This window comes from Triticum dicoccoides, chromosome 1B (assembly GCF_002162155.2).
Source record: "Triticum dicoccoides isolate Atlit2015 ecotype Zavitan chromosome 1B, WEW_v2.0, whole genome shotgun sequence".
Lineage (NCBI taxonomy): Eukaryota > Viridiplantae > Streptophyta > Magnoliopsida > Poales > Poaceae > Triticum > Triticum dicoccoides.
This window is the reverse complement of record NC_041381.1, coordinates 544,588,575-544,610,186: the sequence shown is the minus strand read 5'-3', so window position 1 is coordinate 544,610,186 and position 21,612 is coordinate 544,588,575.

Here is a 21,612-nt window from a genome sequence, read left to right as displayed (position 1 = left end):
CAAACCCCATGTTCCACAAATTGCTTTGAACTGAAGAAGAACCGCACATAATTGCAGTTAGACCTCATTCGGTTTAGAGTAAACCAAAACGTAGGAATTAAGAGTAGTATAGGAATTTGATAGAATGACACTTGCCATCGTAAGGAATTGTCCTTGCTTCATTCCTACGCAAAATATGAGCTTTGAGTGGATGTATAGATTCCTCCAAAAACACATAAATGAGCAGTATTCCTACGACATCCCCATACGCGTTTCCTACAAACCGAATGCACCTATAGAAAATTTTCCTCTGAAATTCTTTTTCCTATGTTTTTCCTATAAAAATCCTCCAAACCGAATGAGGCCTTAGTTTGTCCATTTCACATTGTAGAAAACATAATCAGGATGTTAAACCATCTTCGAGACCCGTCGCAACAACAGCCGCCAACAATCATCACACTTGATGACCTACAGAGGCTTGTTGACAAGTTAATATGCGAGGACTGAGCCCGAGTGACCGGTGGACCAGGATGCGCCCACATAAAAAAAGGAGAAGGGAGAAATACCGCGAGGCGGCGCAAAGTGCTCGGGTGGCTGCACGATTCGGTTTCCGACGACTCCCGATGAAACGTGATGGTGCTGGGGCCTGGGTGCATCGAAACCGGCAACAACGGTGACATGCGTAGATACGTCCATTCTGGTGGTGGCGACGAGGGGCAGCTGGATCAAAGTGGGCGGAGGAACACGGGTGCTACGGGGTGGTTGCGGTGGTGCTTGTCGATGGTGGAGGCACGGACGACCGTGCCGGAGTGGATGCGGCCGAGTGGGGAAGAGCAGCGGGCGCATGGAAGGGGGAAAATTATCCTAAGAACGAGCCGCGACCGAGTAAATATAAGCAATGACCGACCTAAGGAGTAAATCTTTTTTTTTGCGGGAAAGGAGTAAACTTTTTAGGAGTTAAAGCAGATGAGGGATCGGCTAGGTCCCGAAAACAAAAAACTTAGGGAGCTAATTGGTTTTGAGGGATCGACCAAAGATGCTCCTGGCCAGTATGCCGGAGAAAATACAGCATTCGTTTCAGACCATCTCTGCATGTAGTAACAATAGTCCTGGCCATGGGAAGCCTGGCCCGGCCGGCCCGGCCCGAAAAAGCCCGACCCGGCCCGGCCCGACGCTGCCCCCGGGCCGGGCTCGGGCCTAGTTTTTGAGCCCGAAGGCCGGGCCGAGCCGGGCCCTGGCCCGTCATTTTTGCATTTTTCTGAAGATTGGGCCGGGCCGGCCCAAAGCCCGACGGGCTTTTACGTGCTCGGGCCGGGCTCGGGCCCAAAAACACAGGCCCGATGGTCAGGCCGGGCCGGGCCCAGGCCTGGGTTTTTTGTGTCGGGCTTGGCTAGGCCCGGCCCGAAGCCCAGCCCGGCCCGAGGTTTGGCCAGGTATAAGTAACAAGAGGATATGTAGTATCTACGAATGTAGAAAAATACAATGGCTGAGCATTTGTGTGGCACTGTACTAGTACAGTGCAACCGGTTGGCTCTTCCATTCCCATCCATCCATGATCCATGCTGCTCCTCTATGCTTCATCCAACGAGGAATGAGATGTACAAGATGATTTTCTGTACCCCTAAAAAAAGATGATTTCCTCTTTTGAGATGATACGGTAGTTGATTTGATTTTATTTTTTTGAGGGTGGCAGTTGATTTGATTTGTTGTCAAGGGAAGCATGGAAGGAAAGGGATAGGTGTCAAAAAAGGAAGGGGAGAGAAGGATACCATCCATCCATGTGAATGAATAAGATGGTGTTTGTTTTTCTAGTCCTAGGACTTTTTCTAGTCCCTGGGACTTTTTGAAAAAGACTCTCAAGGAGGTGCTTCTAAGGACTTTTAGCAAAAAGTCCCAAAAAAGTCCCACCCTGTTTGGTTTGCTAGGGACTTTTTCTAGTCCCTACACCAAAAAGTTCCTGGAAACAAACACCCCCTAAGCCCGCTCCAGCGGCACGAAAACAACATCTCTAATTGGTGTTCACTCTCTATGTGTCCCGGTGAACAGGCTGGACATGGTCTGAAAAGAAAATCTGCCCAATCTTCTCCCCTTACCGTGGTCCGCCGCCACCATGTCCGGCTTAGGCAGCGCCTCCACCTTCGAGAAAAAGCCGACCCTATTGACTAGGACACCCTCGTGATGGAGTAGAATGAGGAGCTCGCCGTGTGCGCCGCCCTCTATCGGTCATGGATGGATAGGAGCGGAGGCTCGATCTCTGTGCCCGCTCCAGTGACCTAGCGGGGTGATGGAGTCCTGGACTAGGGGTACTCACCATGTCGCCTCCCAATCGGGTGGGTCGGGCCGAGGACCCCATGGCGGTTCGCTAATGAGCCGCTTCAGAAATCCCATGATGTATACAAAGAGGTTTTCACAAGACTTGACGCACAAGACAAGGACTCATGTAACCCTAGGCCTTTGGTGCATTATATTAATCGAGGCTAGGCTAGTCAATAGATCATCTCATAATCATTAGAACAATCTCGTGCTAGATACTTATACTTTGTACTATACCCATATCAATACAATCAAAAACAGGACGTAGGGTATTATCTCTTTGAGAGAGCCCGAATTTGGATAAAATTATGTGCCCATGTTACCATCGTTCCAAGACGCCTAGCTTAAGACCCCTCCCTCGAGATATGCCGGATTTAGCACCAACATTAGTCATCCCTGCTTGTAGTCGCCGCGGTACGATGGGAATTCATTTGCTACACAGTGGCCATGGCGTCCATCTCCTTCTTACTTCTCTTCTTCGATGTGGCTTGCACAACCTTGACCACCATGGCGTCTATAATTTTTGATTGTTCCATGCTATTATATTATCCATCTTGAATGTTTTATATGCATTTATATGCTATTTTATATGATTTTTGGGACTAACCTATTAACCTAGAGCCCAGTGCCAGTTTATGTATTTTCCTTGTTTTTGAGTATCACAGAAAAGGAATATCAAACGGAGTCCAATTGACCTGAAAATTTAAAGAGATTATTTTTGGACCAGAAGAAGCCCGCGGAGCATCGGAGATGGACTAGAAGCATCATGAGGCCACCATGAGGGTGGAGGGCGCGCCCTACCCCCCTGGGCGCTGTTGGGACTGCCACTGCCTCGCCGCAGCTCTCCTCTCCCTCTCGCTCAGCTCACTCCGGCTTGCCGTGGCTCGACCAGAAAAGACAGGAAGAAGAAGTTCAGAGAAGTGGTGGACAGTGAGATTTTCCCAGCACATGAACGCTTTTCTTTCTCCTCAAGCACAAACTCGACCTTGTCAACGAGCTACAGAGAGGATCCAGGGTTTTATACCCACGAGCACCGGCCTGCCAGGCCTCGCCTTGCACCCACTCACCCACCCTCTCCCCCACGTCCTTCGTGCTTTGGCCGCGTCCATGCACCGCGCCCGAACGCGATCGCCACGGCCTCCCAGCGCGCCCGACGAGGTCTACCGCTCCTGTTTGCTCGCTAACAACCCGGCGTGGCCCCACGCACACGCGCGCTGGCTCACGCACTCACACACGCACATCTACGCACACACACACCGCGGACCCGGTGCGCCCGACACGTCCGGTGCGCGCCCATACACGCTCCAGCCGTGCTAGGAGCGACGCGGTGGCTTATTATGCCCAACAGGCGCGCCCCTACCTCGTGGACCCCCTGACTTGCCCCTGACGCCAAAACCTCTTTTATATCCCCAAACTTCCATAACAGAACCAAGATCAGGAGTTCCACCGCCGCAAGCCTCTGTAGCCACCAAAAACCAATCGAGACCCTGCCGGAGGGGGATCCATTACCGGTGGTCATCTTCATCATCCCGACGCTCTCCATGACGAGGAGGGAGTAGTTCACCCTCGAAGCTGAGGGTATGTACCAATAGCTATGTGTTTGATCTCTCTCTCTCTCTCTCTCTCTCTCTCTCTCTCTCTCTCTCGTGTTCTTGATTTAGCATGATCTTAATGTATCACAAGTTGTGCTATTATAGTTGGATCATATGATGTTTCTCCCCCTCTACCTTCTTGTAATGGATTGAGTTTTCCCTTTGAAGTTATCTTATCGGATTGAGTCTTTAAGGATTTGAGAACACTTGATGCATGTCTAGCATGTGCTTATCTGTGGTGACAATGGGATATTCACGTGATTCACTTGATGTATGTTTTGGTGATCAACTTGCGGGTTCAGTGACCTTGTGGACTTATGCATAGGGTTGGCACATGTTTTCGTCTTGACTCTCCGGTAGAAACTTTGGGGAAATCTTTGAAGTTCTTTGTGTTAGTTTGAATAGATGAATCTGAGATTGTGTGATGCATATCGTATAATCAAACACGCGGATACTTGTGGTGACATTGTAGTATCTAGGTGATATTAGGGTTTTGGTTGATTTATGTCTTAAGGTGTTATTTTACTACGAACTCTAGGGCTGTTTGTGACACTTATTGGAATAGCCCAATGGATTGATCGGATAGAATAACTTTGAGGTGGTTTCATACCCTACAATAATCTCTTCGTTTGTTCTCCACTATTAGTGACTTTGGAGTGACTCTTTGTTGCACATTGAGGGATTGTTATATGATCTAATTATGTTATCATTATTGAGAGAACTTGCACTAGTGAAAGTATGAACCCTAGGCCTTGTTTCCTAGCATTGCAATACCGTTTTTGCTCACTTTTACCACTTGCTACCTTGCCGTTTTTATATTTTCAGATTACAAAAACCTATATCTACCATCCATATTGCACTTGTATCACCATCTCTTCGCCGAAATAGTGCACCTATATAATTTACCATTGTATTGGGTGTGTTGCAGACACAAGAGACTCTTTGTTATTTGGTTGCAGGGTTGTTTGAGAGAGACCATCTTCATCCTACACCTCCCACGGATTGATAAACCTTAGGTCATTCACTTGAGGGAAATTTGCTAGCCCTACAAATCTCTGCACTTGGAGGCCCAACAATGTCTACAAGAAGAAGGTTGTGTAGTAGACATCAAGCTCTTTTTTGGCGCCATTGCTGGGGAGGTTAGTGCTTGAAGGTATATCTTTGCAATCGAATCTTTTAGTTTCTTGTTTTATCACTAGTTTAGTTTATAAAAGAAAACTACAAAAAATGGAATTGAGGTTGCCTCATATGCTTCATCTTTTTAATATCTTTCGTGAAAATGATGGAAAGGAAAATTGTGCTCAAGTGTTAGAAGAAGAAGTTTCTAAAATGTTTGGCACTAAATCTTTGAATGATGAGCACTACTGCAATGTTGTTAGTGTGAATTCTTTGAATATCCATGATGCTAATGATATGCAAAGCCACAAGCTTGGGGATGCTATGTTTGATGAAGATGATATTTTAGTCCCCCAAGTTTTGATGATCAAATTTATTATGATGAAAGCATGCCTCCTATCTATGATGATTATGGTGATGACATGTATGCATAAAGAATAATTATAACCATGAAACTTGTCATCTTGATTTTAATTTTCAATTGGATTATGCCTCACATGATAGTTATTTTGTTGAGCTTTTTCCCACTACTATTCATGAGAAAAAAATTGCTTAGGTGGAGAGTAATACAATTTATATGTGTGTAGATCATGAAAATAATGCTTTATGTGATGGTTATATTGTTGAATTCATTCATGATGCTACTGAAAATTATTATGAGGGAGGAATATATGCTTTTAGGAGTTGCAATAATATCAAGTTTCCTCTCTATGTGTTAAAAATCTTGAAGTTATGCTTGTTTTGCTTTCCTATGCTACTTGATTCTTGTTCCCATAAGTTGTTTGCTCACAAAATCCCTATGCATCGGAAGTGTGTTAGACTTAAATGTGTTAGTCATATGCTTCATGATGCTCCTATTATGTTTCAATTCTTATCTTTTATGTGAGCATCATTGAAATCATAATGCCTAGCTAGAAAGGCATTAAAGAAAAGCGCTTGTTGGGAGACAACCCAATATTTACCCTTACTGTGTTTGGTGTCTTCACATGATTATGCTACTGTAGTAATCATGTTTTATAGCTTTTGTTTTAGTAAAGTGCCAAGTAAAGCCTTTGGGATAGTGTGGATGATAGTCGACTTGATTCTGTGCAAAAACAGAAACTTTTGTGCTCAGTCCAGGAAATTTCAAAATTCACTGGAACGTGCTTTTGATCTGATTTTTTACACAAGATTGATATACAAATTGCCTAGATTGTCCTAAGTTTTCAGAATTTTTTGAGTTACAGAAGTATGGAAAGTTTCCAGATTACTACAGACTGCTCTGTTTTTGACATATTCTGTTTTCTATGTGTTTTTTTTTTGCTTATTTTGATGAATCTATGAGTAGTATCGAAGGGTACGAACCACGGAGAAGTTGGAATAAATTAGATACAACACCAATATGAATTTAGAATGAGTTCACAACAGTACCTAAGTGGTGATTTATTTTCTTATACTGACGGAGCTTACGAGTTTTCTGTTGAGTTTTGTGTTGTGAAGCTTTCAAGTTTTGGGTAAGATTCGATGGACTATGGAATAAGGAGTGGCAAGAGCCTAAGCTTGGGGATGCCCAAGGCACCCCAAGGTAATATTCAAGGACAACCAAGAGCCTAAGCTTGGGGCTGCCCCGGATGGCATCCCCTCTTTCATCTGTAACTTTACATGGAGCTATAGTTTTATTCACCACATGATATGTGTTTTGCTTGGAGCGTCATTTTCTTTTGTTTAGATTTGCTTGCTTCTATTCAGAGACATGTATTATATCTTTTAGTTCAATACAAAAAGTCAAGTATAGCCTTTACCGTGCTTATTTTACAAGTCTATACGTTGCTGTTTCGAAAACAGAAAGTTTGTTGTTATGTTTTGAATATTGGTGAATAGTCAGAACAAGATAAAATCTTGAAATTTTGACACAATGAGTAACAACAAATTTTCTACAGTGTGGTAATTTTTCAGAATTTTTGGAGTTAGGAGAGTATGATTCCTCTTGCATTCTTTACAGACTGTTCTGTTTAGACAGATTGCTATTATGTTTGCATATGTTTGCTTGTTTAATGATTCTATTTGAGGATAGGAGTGTTAAATATGAAGAGACACTTAGTAGGCAATATCAAATAATAATTTAGTGATTTGCTACGGTAGAGAATGATAAGGTTATTGCATTGATTTATACTAACTTATCTCACGAGTTCTTGTTGAGTTTTGTGTGGATGAAGTTTTTAAGATTTAGGGAAATCGTGATATAAAAGGAATTAAGGAGACACAAAAGCTCAAGCTTGGGGATGCCCAAGGCATCCCTAATTAATATTTCAATAAGTCTCAAGCATCTAAGCTTGGGGATGCCCCGGTTGACATCCCACCTTTCTTCTTCAACAACTATCGGTCAGTTTTGGTTGAGCCTAAGTTTTTGCTTCTTCACATGATATGTGCTATCCTTGCAATGTCATTTTATTTTATTTTGTTTTGCTTGCTGTTTGAATAAAATATTAAGATCTGAAATTCTTAAATGTTAGAGAGTCTTCACATAGTTACTTAATTATTCAACTACTCATTGATCTTAGCTTATATCTTTTGGAGTAGTTTGTCATTTGCTCTAGTGCTTCACTTATATCTTTTTAGAGCACGATGGTGGTTTTATTTTGAAGAAATTGATGAACTCTCATGCTTCACTTATATTATTTTGAGAGTCTTAAACAACATGATAATTTGCTTAGGTTATGAATTTAGCCCTAATATGATGGGCATCCAAGAGGGATATAATAAAAAATTCATATAAAGTGCATTGAATACTATGAGAAGTTTGATTCCTCATGATTGTTTTGAGATATGAGGATGGTAATATTAGAGTCATGCTAGTGAGTAATTGTGGATTGTAGAAATACTTGTGTTGAAGTTTGTGATTCCCGTAGCATGCACGTATGGTGAACCGTTATGTGATGAAGTCGGAGCATGATTTATTTATTGATTGTCTTCCTTATGAGTGGCGATCGGGGACGAGCGAAGGTCTTTTCCTACCAATCTATCCCCCTAGGAGCATGCGCGTAGTACTTCGTTTCGATAACTAATAGATTTTTGCAATAAGTATGTGTGTTCTTTATGACTAATGTTGAGTCCATGGATTATACGCACTCTCACCCTTCCACCATTGCTAGCTTCTCTAGTACCGCGTAACTTTCGCCGGTACCATACACCCACCTTATACTTTCCTCAAAATAGCCACCATACCTACCTATTATGGCATTTCCATAGCCATTCCAAGATATATTGCCATGCAACTTTCCACTGTTCCGTTTATTATGAAATGCTTCATCATTGTCATATTGCTTTGCATGATCATGTAGTTGACATCGTATTTGTGGAAAAGCCACCTTTCATAAATCTTTCATACATGTCACTCTTGATTCATTGCACATTCTGGTACACCGCCGGAGGCATTCATATAGAGTCATATTTTGTTCCAAGTATCGAGTTGTAATTCTTGAGTTGTAAGTAAATAAAAGTGTGATGATCTTCATTATTAGAGCATTGTCCCAGTGAGGAAAGGATGATGGAGACTATGATTGTCCAGACGAAAAAAAGAGGCCAAAAAAGAGAAGGCCCAATAAAAAACGAGAGAAAAAGAGAGAAGGGGCAATGCTAATATCCTTTTACCACACTTGTGCTTCAAGGTAGCACTATGATCTTCATGATAGAGAGTCTCCTATGTTGTCACTTTCATATACTAGTGGGAATTTTTCATTACAGAACATGGCTTGTATATTCCAATGATGGGCTCCCTCAAATTTCCCTAGGTCTTCATGAGCAAGCAAGTTGGATGCACACCCACTTAGTTTTTCTTTTTGAGCTTTTATAAACTTATAGATCTAGTGCATCCGTTGCATGGCAATCCCTACTCACTCACATTGATATCTATGGATGGGCATCTCCATAGCCCATTGATATGCCTAGTTGATGTGAGACTATCTCCCTCTTTTTGTCTTCTCCACAATGATGACCCACAAGTATAAGGGATCTATCATAGTCCTTTCTATAAGTAAGAGTGTCGAACGCAATGAGGAGCAGAAGGAAATGACAAGCGGTTTTCGGTAAGGTATTCTCTGCAAGCACTAAAATTATTGGTAATAGATAGTTTTGTGATAAGGTCTTCGTAACGGGTAACAAGTAACAAAATTAAATAAGGTGTAGCAAGATGGCCCAATCCTTTTTGTAGCAAAGGACAAGCCTGGACAAACTCTTATATAAGGCAAAGCGCTCCCGAGGACACATGGGAATTATCATCAAGCTAGTTTTCATCATGCTCGTATGATTCACGTTCGTTACTTTGATAATTTGATATGTGGGTAGACCGGTGCTTGGGTACGGCCCTTCCTTGGACAAGCATCCCACTTATGATTAACCCCTCTCGCAAGCATCCACAACTACGAAATAAGAATTAAGGTAAACCTAACCATAGCATGAAACATATGGATCCAAATCAGCCCCTTACGAAGTAACGCATAAACTAGGGTTTAAGCTTCTGTCACTCTAGCAACCCATCATCTACTTATTACTTCCCAATGCCTTCCCCTAGGCCCAAACAATGGTGAAGTGGCATGTAGTCGATGTTCACATAACACCACTAGAGGAAACACAACATACATCTCATCAAAATATTGAACGAATACCAAATTCACATAGCTACTTATAACAAGACTTCTCCTATGTCCTCAGGAACAAACGTAACTACTCACAAATCATATTCATGTTCATAATAAGAGGGGTATTAATATGCATTAAGGGTATGAACATATGATCTTCCACCGAATAAACCAACTAGCATCAACTACAAGGAGTAATCAACAGTACTAGCAACCCACGGGTACCAATCTGAGGTTTTGAGACAAAGACCGGATACAAGAGATGAACTAGGGTTTGAGAGGAGATGGTGCTGGTGAAGATGTTGATGGAGATTGACCCCCTCTTGATGAGAGGATTTATGCTGATGACAATGGTGACGATTACCCCCTCCCGGAGGGATGTTTCCCCGGTAGAACAGCTCCGCCGGAGCCCTAGATTGGTTTCGCCTCGAGATGGCGACGCTTCGTCCCGAAAGCTTCCTTATGATTTTTTCCTGGGCAAAAGACACCATATAGCATAAGATGGGCATCGGAGGGTTGCCAGGTGGCCCACGAGGCAGGGGGCGTGCCCAGGGGGTAGGGCGCGCCCTCCACCCTCGTGGACTGCGGGTGGCCCCCCTCTGGTGCTTTCTTCGCCCAATATTTTTAATATATTCCAAAACTGACTTTCTTGGAGTTTCAGGACTTTTGGTGTTGTGCAGAATAGGTCTCTAATATTTGCTCCTTTTCCAGCCCAGAATTCCAGCTGCCGGCATTCTGCCTCTTCATGTAAACCTTGTAAAATAAGAGAGAAAAGGGATAAGTATTGTGACATAATGTGTAGTAATAGCCCATAATGCAATAAATATTGATATAAAAGCATGATGAAAAATGGACGTATCAACTCCGCCAAGCTTAGACCTCACTTGTCCTCAAGCGGAAGCCGGTATCGAAAAATATGTCCACATGTTTAGAGATAGAGGTGTCGATAAAATAAAATACGGACATGAGGGCATCATGATCATTCTTAGAACAGCAACATATATATTGTCATATGATTACTTGTGCTAAAGTAACAATCTATTCACAATGTAAAGTATGAATCATAAACTTCATTGAAAACTAGCAAATTGAAGCAATTACAATTTATCATAACATCGGAAAGAGTCAATATATAAGAGCTTTTCAGCAAGTCCACATACTCAACTATCATTTAGTCTTTCACAATTTCTAACACTCACGCGATACTTATGGGTATGAAGTTTCAATTGGGCACAGAGAAAGATAGGGGCTTATAGTTTTGCCTCCCAACCCTTTACCTCAAGGGTAATATCAACAATAATAATTTATGAAAACCTACATCCAAGTGGATATATATATCAGGATATTTCCAACACATAGTGCTTGCCAAAGGATAAAGTGTAAAAAGGGAAAGGTGAAGATCACCATCACTCTTATATAAGGTAGAAGATAAAAATAAACATAGGCCCTTCATAGAGGGAAGCAGAGGTTTTCATGCGCTTTTATGGTTGGATGCACAAAATCTTAATGCAAAAGAATGTCACTTATATTTCCACTTGTCATAGGGACCTTTATTATGCAGTCCGTCGCTTTTATTTCTTCCATATCACAAGCTCGTATAAAGCTTATTTTCTCCACACTAATAGATCATACATATTTAGAGAGAAATTTTATTGCTTGCACCGATGAGAACTTACTTGAAGGATCTTACTCAATCCATAGGTAGGTATGGTGGACTCTCATGGCAAAACTGGGTTTAGGGATGTTTGGAAGCACAAGTAGTATCTCTACTTGGTGCAAAGAATTTGGCTAGCATGAAGGGGAAAGGGAAGCTCAAAATGTTGGATGATCCATGACAATATAATTTATTTCGAATATAAGAAAACATAACCCATTACGTTGTCTTCCTTGTCCAAAATCAACTTTTTAGCATGTCATATTTTAATGAGTGCTCACAATCATAAAAGATGTCCAAGATAGTATATTTATATGTGAAAACCTCTCTTTCTTTATTACTTCCTATTAATTGCAAAAATGACCAAAACTATGTTTGTCAACTCTCAACAACTTTTAATCATCATATTCTTTATATGTGAAGTCATTACTCTCCATAAGATCAATATGATCTTTTTTTCTTTCTTTTTCTTCTATTCCCTCAAGATCATAGTGAGATAGCAAAGCCCTCAAATCAAAACTAATCTTTATTATATATAGCTCACAGACTCGATTACATAGATAGGGATCAACACAAAATTCAAAGCTAGATCAAACTAAAACTTTATTCTACTAGATCAAGATATAATCAAAAGGATCGAACTAAGAAAAATGGTAAAGATAGAAGTGTGATGGTGATACGATACCGGGGCACCTCCCCCAAGCTTGGCAGTTGCCAAGGGGAGTGCCCATACCCATGTATTTATGTCTCTTTCTTCGGAAGTGGTGATGTGATATTCTTGGCGATGATGCCCCTTGGGATACGGTTCTCTTCCTCGAGCTTATTGACTTGCTACTTAAGACCCATTATTTCCTTACGAAGTTTACACATGACGGTTAAAGCTCCTTTCACCCATGGATGTTGCATAGCTGTGGGAGAACAAGTAACACTCTTTTTCATATTTTCATAAGAAAAAAATCTAGCATTGGGAGGGATGACCGAATTTTGAATTGCGGAGCTCTGAAGTTCCTCCATCATGAATATGTCTTGGAGATGAGAGGTAACTTCTTGATCCTCCTCCATGGCATCTATCCTTTTCAAGTCGGCCACCATCTCTTCCTCCGTTGATGGCCCAAAGTGGTCAGCATCGCTGTTTGCTCTTGGCCCCGGTGTCGGATGAGATACCTGACTCTCCCCAACTGACTCTTGAGAGGACATCTTGCTCTAGATCTGCTGCAGAAACAACTCAAAACAAAAACAGAGGGTTTTGTCGTGGTATGGTGGTCAAAACTTTCGGGAGATTATATAATGAATTTTTACCGACCAAAAGAAGTATCGTGAAATAAAACGGAGTCCGGAGGGCACACGAGGTGCCCACAAGGTAGGGAGGCGCGCCCTCCACCCTCGTGGATGCCTCGTGTCCCTTTAGGACTACTTCTTATTTTCCTTATTTTTAAAATATTCCAAAACGGAGAAAAATTGCTATTTGAGAAGTTTTGGAGTCGGTTTACTTACCATACCACATACCTATTCCTTTTCGGAGTCTAAAACTTTCTGGAAAGTGTCCCTTATGTACTCCTCCGGGGTTATGATGTCAATAACATTGATTTGAACATTTATGGGATTACCTGAGATATAATGTTTGATTCTTTGACCGTTCACCACCTTCGGATTTGTGCCTTTGGCGTTGTTGATTTTGATGGCACCAGAACGATAGACCTCCTCGATAATGTAAGGACCTTTCCATTTAGAGAGAAGTTTTCCTGCAAAAAAATCTTAAAAGAGAGTTGTATAGCAAAACATAATCACCTACATTAAACTCACGCTTTTATATCCTTTTGTCATGCCATCTTTTAACTTTTTCTTTAAACAGTTTGGCATTCTCATAGGCCTGGGTTCTCATGTCATCAAGTGAGCTAATGTAAAGTAGCCTCTTCTCCCCGGCAAGTTTGAAATCATAATTGAGCCCTTTAATAGCCCAATATGCCTTGTGTTCTAGTTCGAGAGGTAAGTGACATGCTTTTCCATAAACCATTTTATATGGAGAAATTCCCATAGGATTCTTATATGCAGTTCTATAGGCCCATAATGCATCATCAAGTTTCTTGGACCAATTATTTCTAGATCTATTAACAGTCTTTTGCAAAATTAATTTAATCTCTCTATTACTCAATTCTACCTGACCACTAGACTGTGGGTGGTATGGAGATGCAATTCTATGATTAACATCATACTTAGCAAGCATCTTACGAAAGGCACCATGAATAAAATGTGAACCACCATCAGTCATTAAGTATCTAGGGACTCCAAACCTCGGAAAAATAACTTCTTTAAGCATCTTAATAGAAGTGTTATGATCAACCCTACTAGTTGGAATAGCTTCTACCCACTTAGTAACATAATCAACAACAACTAAAATATGTGTATACCCATTAGAGGAAGGAAAAGGTCCCATATAATCAAAGCCCCAAACATCAAATGGTTCAATAACGAGTGAATAGTTCATAGGCATTTCTTGACGTCTACTAATATTACCAATTCTTTGACATTCATCATAAGACAAGACAAACTTACGGGCATCTTTGAAGAGAGTAGACCAATAAAAACCGGATTGCAATACCTTATGTGCAGTACTATCTCCCGCGTGATGTCCTCCATATGCCTCGGAGTGACACTTGCGTAGGATCTGTTCCTGTTCATGTTCAGGTACACAATGTCTAATAACACCATCTACTCCTTTATAAAGGTGTGGGTCATCCCAGAAGTAATGTCTTAAATCATAGAAAAACTTTTTCTTTTGCTGGTATGTGAAACTAGGTGGTATAAATTTAGCAACAATGTAATTAGCATAATCAGCATACCATGGAGCAGTATGAGAAGCATTTATGACAGCTAATTGTTCATGAGGAAAGCTATCATCAATAGGTAGTGGGTCATCAAGAACATTCTGTAACCTAGACAAGTTGTCTGCAACAGGGTTCTCAGCTCCCTTTCTATCAATAATATGCAAATCAAATTCATGTAGCAAGAGAACCCATCTAATAAGTCTGGGTTTAGCATCTTTCTTTTCCATAAGGTATTTAATGGCAGCATGATCAGTGTGAACAGTTACTTTGCAATCAACAATATAAGGTCTGAACTTATCACAAACGAACACAACTGCCAAAGATTCTTTTTCAGAAGTAGCATAATTTCTTTGGGCACTGTCTAGAGTTTTACTAGCATATTGGATGGCATTTAATTTCATATCAACTCTTTGTCCTAGAACAACACCTACAACATAATCACTAGCATCACACATGATTTCAAAGGGTAAATTCCAATTAGGTGGCTGAACAATAGGTGCAGAAATCAAGGCTTTCTTAAGTATTTCAAATGCTTCTATACAATCATCATCAAAAACAAAAGGAACATCTTTTTGTAAGAGATTAGTCAGAGGCCTAGAAATTTTAAAGAAGTCTTTAATGAACCTCCTATAAAAATCGGCATGACCAAGGAAACTTCTTATACCTTTGATGTCCTTAGGACACGACATCTTTTCAATAACATCAACTTCAGCTTTGTCAACTTCAATACCTTTTTTAGAAATTTTATGCCCCAAGACAATGCCTTCATTAACCATAAAGTGGCACTTCTCCCAATTCAAGACAAGATTAGTTTCTTCACATCTTTGCAAGACTAGATCAAGGTTGCTTAAGCAATCATCAAAAGAAGTTCCATACACGGAGAAATCATCCATGAAAACCTCAACAATCTTTTCACAAAAGTCAGAGAATATAGCAGTCATACATGTTTGAAAGGTAGCAGGTGCATTACATAAACCAAAAGGCATATGTCTATAAGCAAAGGTACCGAAAGGGCAAGTAAAAGTGGTCTTATCCTGATCCTCTTTTGACACATGTATTTGAGAGAAACCAGAATAACCATCTAGAAAGCAAAAATGTGTATGTTTGGATAATCTTTCTAGCATTTGATCAATAAAAGGTAAAGGGTAATGATCTTTTCTAGTAGCTTTATTTAATTTGTGGAAATCAATTACCATTCATCTTTGTCATTAGGAACAACAGTAATACCTCCCTTCTTAGGGACACAATGGACATGACTTACCCACTGACTATCAGCAACAAGATAAATTATACCTGCCTCCAGAAGCTTTAGTATTTCGTTTCTTACCACTTCTTTCATTTTAGGATTCAGCCGTCGTTGATGATCAACAACTGGTTTAGCATCTTTCTCCAGCTTTATTTTGTGCTGGCATAGAGTGCGACTAAGGCCCTTAAGATCATCAAGAGTATATCCAGTAGCAGCACGGTGCTTCTTCAGAGTTTTCAATAATTTCTCTTCTTCATGCTTTGAAAGGTTATCACTAATCATAACAGGATATATCTTCTTTTCATCAAGATAAGCATATTTAAGAGTATCAGGTAATTGTTTAAGCTCGAACACAGGGTCACCCTTGGGTGGAGGAGGATCCCCTAGGATTTCAATAGGCAAGTTGTGTTTCAAAATAGGTGCTTGTTTAAAGAATACTTCATCTATTTCCCTTCTTTCATTCATAAACATATCATTTTCATGGTCTAGCAAATATTGTTCTAAAGGATCATTAGGAGGCACGGCAATAGAAGCAAGACATAATTTCATCTTTACTAGGCAATTCTTTATCATGGGGTTGTATACTTAATTTAGAGAAATTAAAATCATGAGACATATCCCCCAAGCCAACAGTAACTATATATTTTTCGCAGTCTATCCTAGCATTAACAGTGAAGGGTCTACCAAATATAATGGGACAAAAGTCATCTTGTGGGGAACCAAGAACAAGAAAATCAGTAGGATATTTAATTTTCCCACAAGACTTCAACATCTCTAACAATCCCAATTGGTGATATAGTATCTCTATTGGCAAGCTTGATAGTAACATCAATACCTTCTATTTCAGCAGGTGTGATATCATGCATAATTTCTTTGTGTAAGTAATGAGGTATTGCACTCGCACTAGCACCCATATCACATAAGCCATGATAACAATGATCTCCTATTTTAACAGAAACAACAGGCATGCCAACAATAGGTCTATGTTTACCTTCAGTATCGGGTCTAGCAATTCTAGCAGCTTCATCACAGAAGTAAATAACATGCCCATCAATATTATCGACCAAGAGATCTTTAACCATAGCAATACTAGGTTCAACTTTAATTTGCTCAGGGGGTGTAGATATTCTAGCATTACTCTTACGAACCACAGTTGAAGCTTTAGCATGATCCTTTATTCTAATAGGGAAAGGTGGTTTCTCAATATAAGCAGTAGGAACAAAGGGATCAACATTATTAGTGATAGTCTTTTCTTCAACTTTAATAGGTTCTACTACTTTTACTTCAATGGGAGGATGATATTTAAACCACTTCTCCTTAGGGAGATCAACATGAGTAGCAAAAGATTCACAGAAAGAAGCTACTATCTCAGAGTCAAGTCCATATTTAGTGCTAAATTCACGAAAACCATCGGTATCCATAAAAGATTTAACACAATCAAACTTAGGGGTTATACCTGACTCCTTACCTTTGTCGAGTTCCCAATTTTCAGAGTTGCGTTTAATTTTCTTTCCAATAAATCCCATCTGAATTCAATAGTCTTCATCATAAAAGAACCAGTACAAGAAGTATCGAGCATGGAGCGATTATTGAGAGAAAGCCAAGCATAAATTTTGAATAATAATTTCTCTACAGAGCTCATGATTGAGGCATGAATATAACATTGAATTAAGCCTCCCCCAAGCTTGAGCGATCTTTCTCCTTTGCGAGGCCAAAAATGATATATATAATTACGATCATGATGAACCAGATGCATAGGATAAAACTTCTGATGAAATTCCAATTTCAATCGGTTGTAGATCCATGATCTAATATCATCACATAGCCTAAACTATGTCAATGCCTTTCCCTTCAAAGATAAAGGGAAGACCTTCTTCTTGATAACATCCTCGGGCATACCTGCAAGCTTAAACAATCCATAAACTTCATCCACATAGATTAGGTGCATATCAGGATGTAATGTTCCATCTCCTGTAAAAGGATTAGCTAGCAGTTTCTTTATCATACCCGAAGGAATTTCAAAGTGAACATTTTCAGTAGGATAAGTAGGTTGAGGAGCAACTCTTTGCTCTTCTGGTCGGGGTGAACATACCCCGAACAAGCCCCTCAAAGGATTATTCTCCATAGTAACAAGTGACAGTAAATTTCAGCACATTATATAAATGTTTCCTTACCAAATTTCACCTACCAAAGGCGCTTCACTCCCCGACAATGGCGCCAGAAAAGAGTCTTGATGACCCACAAGTATAAGGGATCTATCGTAGTCCTTTCGATAAGTAAGAGTGTCAAACCCAACGAGGAGCAGAAGGAAATGACAAGCGGTTTTCAGTAAGGTATTCTCTGCAAGCACTGAAATTATTGGTAACAGATAGTTTTGTGATAAGGTAATTCGTAACGGGTAACAAAAAAAAAGTAACTAAGGGGCAGCAAGATGGCCCAATCCTTTTTTTAGCAAAGGACAAGCCTGGACAAACTCTTATATAAGGCAAAGCGCTCCCGAGGACACATGGGAATTATCGTCAAGCAAGTTTTCATCATGCTCGTATGATTTGCGTTCGTTACTTTGATAATTTGATATGTGGGTGGACCGGTGCTTGGGTACTGCCCTTCCTTGGACAAGAATCCAACTTATGATTAATCCCTCTCGCAAGCATCCACAACTATGAAATAAGAATTAAGGTAAACCTAACCATAGCATGAAACATATGGATCCAAATCAGCCCCTTACGAAGCAACGCATAAACTAGGGTTTAAGATTCTGTCACTCTAGCAACCCATCATCTACTTATTACATCCCAATACCTTCCCCTAGGCCCAAACAATGGTGAAGTGTCATGTAGTCGACGTTCACATAAAACCACTAGAGGCAAGACAACATACATCTCATCAAAATATCGAACGAATACCAAATTCACATGACTACTTATAACAAGACTTGTCCCATGTCCTCAGGAACAAATATAACTACTCACAAATCATATTCATGTTCATAATCAGAGGGGTATTAATATGCATTAAGGATCTGAATATATGATCTTCCACCGAATAAACCAACTAGCATCAACTACAAGGAGTAATCAACAGTACTAGCAACCCACAGGTACCAATCTGAGGTTTTGAGACAAAGATCGGATACAAGAGATGAACTAGGGTTTGAGAGGAGATGGTGCTGCTGAAGATGTTGATGGAGATTGATCCCCTCTCGATGAGGGGATCGATGGTGATGACGATGGTGACGATTTCCCCCTCCAGGAGGGATGTTTCCCCGGTAGAACAGCCCCACTGGAGCCCTAGATTGGTCCCACCAAGGTTCCGCCTTGAGACGGCGGCGCTTCGTTCCGAAAGCTTCCTTATGATTTTTTCCAGGGAAAAAGACACCATATAGCAGAAGATGGGCACCGGGGGGTTGCCAGGTGGCCCCCAAGGCAGGGGGCGTGCCCAGGAGGGTAGGGCGCGTCCTCCATCCTCGTGGACTGTGGGTGGCCCCCTCTGGTACTTTCTTCGTCCAATATTTTTAATATATTCCAAAACCGACTTTCGTGGAGTTTCAGGACTTTTCAGGACTTTCGCTCATGTATTGCGTGAAAGTTGAAAAAGTTTGAGAACATCAAAAGTATGAAACAATTGTTTGGCTTGTCATCGGGGTTGTGCATGATTTAAATATTTTGTGTGATGAAGATAGAGCATAGCCAGACTATATGATTTTGTAGGGATAACTTTCTTTGGCCATGTTATTATGAGAAGGCATGATTGCTTTATTAGTATGCTTGAAGTATTATCGTTTTATGTCAATATTAAACTTTTGTTTTGAATCTTATGGATCTTAATATTCATGCCACAATAAAGAAAATTACATTGATAAATATGTTAGGTAGCATTCCACACCAAAAATTCTGTTTTTATCATTTACCTACTCGGGGCCGAGCGGGAATTAAGCTTGGGGATGCTTGATACGTCTCCAATGTATCTATAATTTTTGATTGTTCCATGCTATTATATTATCCATCTTGGATGTTTTATATGCTATTTTATATGATTTTTGGGACTAACTTATTAACCTAGAGCCCAGTGCTAGTTTCTGTTTTTTCCTTGTTTTTGCGTATCACAAAAAAGGAATGTCAAACGGAGTCCAATTGACCTGAAAATTTACGGAGATTATTTTTGGACAAGAAGAAGCCCATGGAGCATCGGAGATGGACCTGAAGAGTCCCGAGGCCACCACAAGGGTGGAGGGCGCGCCCTACCCCCTGGGTGCGCCCCCTACCTCGTGGTTGCCTCCTGGACCCCTGATTTTCCCCCGACGCCAAAACCTCTTATATATCCCCAAACTTCCAAAACAAAACCAAGATCGGGAGTTCCACCGCCGCAAGCCTCTGTAGCCACAAAAAACCAATCGGGACCCTGTTCCGGCACCCTGCCAGAGGGGGGATCCATCACCGATGGCCATCTTCATCATCCCGGCGTTCTCCATGACGAGGAGGGAGTAGTCACCCTCGAGGCTGAGGGTATGTACCAGTAGCTATGTGTTTGATCTCTCTCTCTCTCTCTCTCTCTCTCTCTCTCTCTCTCTCTCTTGTTCTTGATTCGACACGATCTTGATGTATCGCGAGCTGTGCTATTATAGTTGGATCATATGATGTTTCTCCCCCTCTACCTTCTTGTAATGGATTGAGTTTTCCCTTTGAAGTTATCTTATCGGATTGAGTCTTTAAGGATTTGAGAACACTTGATGTATGTCTTGCATGTGCTTATCTGTGCTGACAATGGGATATTTACGTGATTCACTTGATGCATGTTTTGGTGATAAACTTGCGGGTTCAGTGACCTTGTGAACTTATGCATAAGGGTTCGCACACATTTTCGTCTTGACTCTCCGATAGAAACTTTTGGGCACTCTTTGAAGTCTTTGTGTTGGTTTGAATAGATGAATCTGAGATTGGGTGATGCATATCGTATAATCAAACCCGTGGATACTTGTGGTGACATTGGAGTATCTATGTGACATTAGGGTTTTGGTTGATTTGTGTCTTAAGGTGTTACTTTATTACGAGGTCTAGGGCTGTTTGTGACACTTATAGGAATAGCCCAATGGATTGATCGGAAAGAATAACTTTGAGGTGGTTTCGTACCATACAATAATCTCTTCATTTGTTCTCCACTATTAGTGACTTTGGAGTGACTCTTTGTTGCACATTGAGGTATTGTTATATGATCTAATTATGTTATCATTGTTGAGAGAACTTGCACTAGTGAAAGTATGAACCCTAGGCCTTGTCTCCTTGCATTGCAATACTGTTTTCGCTCACTTTTACCACTTGCTACCTTGCTGTTTTTATATTTTCAGATTACGAAAGCCTATATCTACCATCCATATTGCACTTGTATCACCATCTCTTCGCGAAACTAGTGCACCTATACAATTTACCATTGTATTGGATATGTTGGGGACACAGGAGACTCTTTGTTATTTTGGTTGCAGGGTTGTTAGAGAGAGACCATCTTCATCCTACGCCTCCCACGGATTGATAAACCTTAGGTCATCCACTTGAGGGAAATTTTCTACTGTCCTACAAACCTCTGCACTTGGAGGCCCAACACCGTCTACAAGAAGAAGGTTGTGTAGTAGACATCAGCCGGCGCCCTGAGAAACCGGGCGACCCTGCCGCTACCGCGCGCCCCGTGGCGAAGAAGATGGGACCGAAGAAGGATCGGTTGCAGCTCACACTAGCGGAGTAACTCGGCTCGATGAGGAACCGACCAAGAGGAGGGATCAGCGGACAAGTGAGGCGGAGAAGAAAGCCGCTTCCGAATACGTCGTCGAGACCGCGGCCTTGTAGCAGGCCGCGCAGCACAAGGCCCCCGTCGACCAGAACGAGGCCATCCTTGCTAAGGCCACACAGGCAGTGATGACGCAGTCCCTCGTCACGCTAGGGTTGTGTCGACCAAGGCCGACCATTCTCTCCGACGCAACCTTGGCCACAACGAGCACAAGCTCGTCGAGCGTTTTCCCTCGCAGTACCAGTCGCCGAGCTCCTCCATAACACCGGAGAAGCCCGAGTTTCATCTGTCACGACTGCATGGCCAGACCAGGTTCTCCACGTCGCAGGATGACAACATGATCGCACCGGCCACTCCTGCCATCCTGGCTGTCATCGATCTCAACGTCACGCCTGATTCAGTGATGCTGGCCAGTCGTCCGACGGGATGGAAAGGAAGTAGCCCCAGGCAATTCCTATGGCCAACTTTCCCGGCGCCCGCAAGATGTTTGATG